The 2585-nt window shown below is 43.2% G+C and overlaps 1 non-coding gene across 1 annotated transcript; it reads left to right on the forward strand.

The window, feature by feature from the left end:
• Nucleotides 1–888: 888 nt before the first annotated feature.
• TRNAT-GGU (transfer RNA threonine (anticodon GGU)) lies at nt 889–962 on the forward strand. Its single transcript has one exon. It is a non-coding gene; the product is annotated as a tRNA-Thr (tRNA).
• Nucleotides 963–2585: the final 1623 nt, after the last annotated feature.

Genomic DNA, 2585 nt, shown 5'->3' on the forward strand with positions numbered 1-2585 from the left:
AGCGGCGTCTACGCGGGATCTTACCCTGACACTGCAGGGCATTGCAGCAGCAATGCGGGAGGTGGCGGCTGCCACAGAGCGTTTACGAGTTGGCTGTTGAGTTGACAAGTTGACGGGCGCTGACATCGCAGCGTACACGAGCCTCTGCTATATTGCCTCTATCGAAATGACACCGCTGTGATTGGCATCATACCCGCAACGTTCCGGTCAGCCGCCTAGTATCAAAGCCACTGAGCAACCATGTTGATCGCATGTTCATTTATTTATTTTTACGCATTGATTTTACCGCCTTCCCTTGGAAATCTGCAAAGTACGGGGGTTAATGTCTCGAAGAGGCACATGCACAATGAGGGATGCAGTAATAGTGGGCTCCGGATTAATTTACGCCATTGTGTTTTTTAACACGTGTCAACAGTTAGCGCTTATACGGGCACCTTTTTTGTTTCACCTCCAGTGAAATGTGCCCACTGTGGTTGAGTGTAATGGGTCCTCCAGCTCGGTAACTAAGCACCCCAACTGGGCTTCTCATGTTATGGCCGTCATGTGCACTGTTATGCGCTATATATTATATACAACGCGGCTTGTTCTGTACTCATGATTACCTCTGCTCACATACCGCCTCCTTTATCTGTGTGTGAGATTTTTACACTTCTCTGTATGAGGAGTTCCTGGCAATGTTACGATCATTGACTTGAAATATGTGTTATACACATAGCTGCTCAGCGTTCGTTTCACAACTGCTACAGTGTTGTTCACTAATGAGCAAAGCTTGCATCCACGCACAGTGTAATCGAAATAAGTAAATAATTGTGCATTACCATCCACCCAAGCGCAGCCATCTCTACAAGGCAAAGTTGCACAACTTTCACAGAAACTTTGACATACTTTTCCTGGTTAGCTCAGCTGGCAGAGCTACTGCTTCGGTGAAGCGGTGGTCCCGGGTTCGAACCCCGGACCAGGATGAATTTTTCTTTCACAACGAAGTTTTTGTGCAAGTTATCTAGCTTTCCCTTGTAGCCGTATGGCTGTGCTCAGATGGATACAGAGTAACAATTCCCTTATTACAAAAACGAACTCCACCTTGATTGATAACCTGGCATTTTGTACATGCTGAATGTTTTGTAGTCATGCGCAAAATGTATTTGATATTTAAGGCGAAATCCTTTAATGCCTCATTTTTGTCGACAGAAGGTTGTCACGAGAGTTAAAAATACCGTGGCGGTCGGTATCGAACCCGCGTTATCCGACAAAGTTGTCGGGGCACCTTATGCCCGCGGAAAAAAAGTGACAGATACTGTGCCTTTTTACTGTAAATCAATTATTAAATATTAAGACCTAATTTGTTGGAGGCGGCTGCTCATTCGCACTTGGAGATCTTCACTGACTTGTTCCTTTTTCTCTTATTAATTTTTTCTTCCTTTTTTCTTCTTTCTTTACGCTCTTTGCCTGTGAGGGGATGTCTTTTGCACAGTTTTGACGTATTTTGCAAAATTTCGACGTCCTTGGCTATTTCTACATTTCACTGACTTTTGGGCTCTGTTACTTGCTGCACATCAACGAAATTTTGCACACAGACATTTCTCCACCCTCATATCATATAGCCATTCTGTTACTCATAAATTTGTTTCTTGACAATGACAGTGTAACACCCTCCAGAGACGCACAAATCGTTGCTACCTCTAGGCTATTTATTCCACTGCAGGACTACATGCGGATTTCTGCTTGCATACGCAAAATGTAGATTGTGAGGAAACTCAGTTTTAAGGCAAAAGCCGTTATTGGCTCATGCTGTCGTAGACAAAATGTGTCCCGCTTTTTCGGCGGCTCAGGATGACGTCATAGAGGTCTCAACCAATCACAGAGCACCACCACAGTATGCGCGAACGCGTGCCTTATACGGCCATGTGTCAATGATCAATTACCAATAATGACTAATTAACGAAACAATTACTGATTGATGACTGATTAAGTAATTCACCAATCACCTAGTAATGGCTAAGTAACTGCCTACTTGATGACTAATTAATAGATTAATTATTAATTAGTTCCTGTTGCGTAGCACAATGCGGCACTCTGGCTTTCGCCTTTCACTACTTTAGTCGTTGAAGTCCCTCGTAATTTTTTAAAATCTCTCTTATGGCGGGCTGTCACGTAGGGCAGTGAGCACGTGGTAACTGAAGACACCTAATTAATTGTAGTTGGGTGTACGCGTCCGGGTGGTGTAGAGTCGAAATTATTAGTCCTCCACTAGGGCATTTCTTTCTCAATTTGAATCCCACCTTCCTCCTTGCCTTTAGATCTCAGATCAGGTGTCCCCGATGATGTGTGACAGATACTGCGCCTTTCCTTTCTCATAAACCAATTTACAAATGTAAATTGGTTTCTGGAACACATGCGTTCGAAATTCTTTCGGACTGTTCTGCCTTTTACAATGTCGTTATTGTTGGTAGTAATTAAAATATCCGTTCGTTTACAATTAGCGCACTTCACGCTATTTTTGAATTGAAACTGAAAAACAACAAAGAGAATTTTACAAATTTCTCTGAGCCTGACAGGGCACTTATGGTTGTCCTGTAGCGTTTTGT

This window comes from Amblyomma maculatum, chromosome 9 (assembly GCF_055883805.1).
Source record: "Amblyomma maculatum isolate TAMU_Amacu chromosome 9, ASM5588380v1, whole genome shotgun sequence".
Lineage (NCBI taxonomy): Eukaryota > Metazoa > Arthropoda > Arachnida > Ixodida > Ixodidae > Amblyomma > Amblyomma maculatum.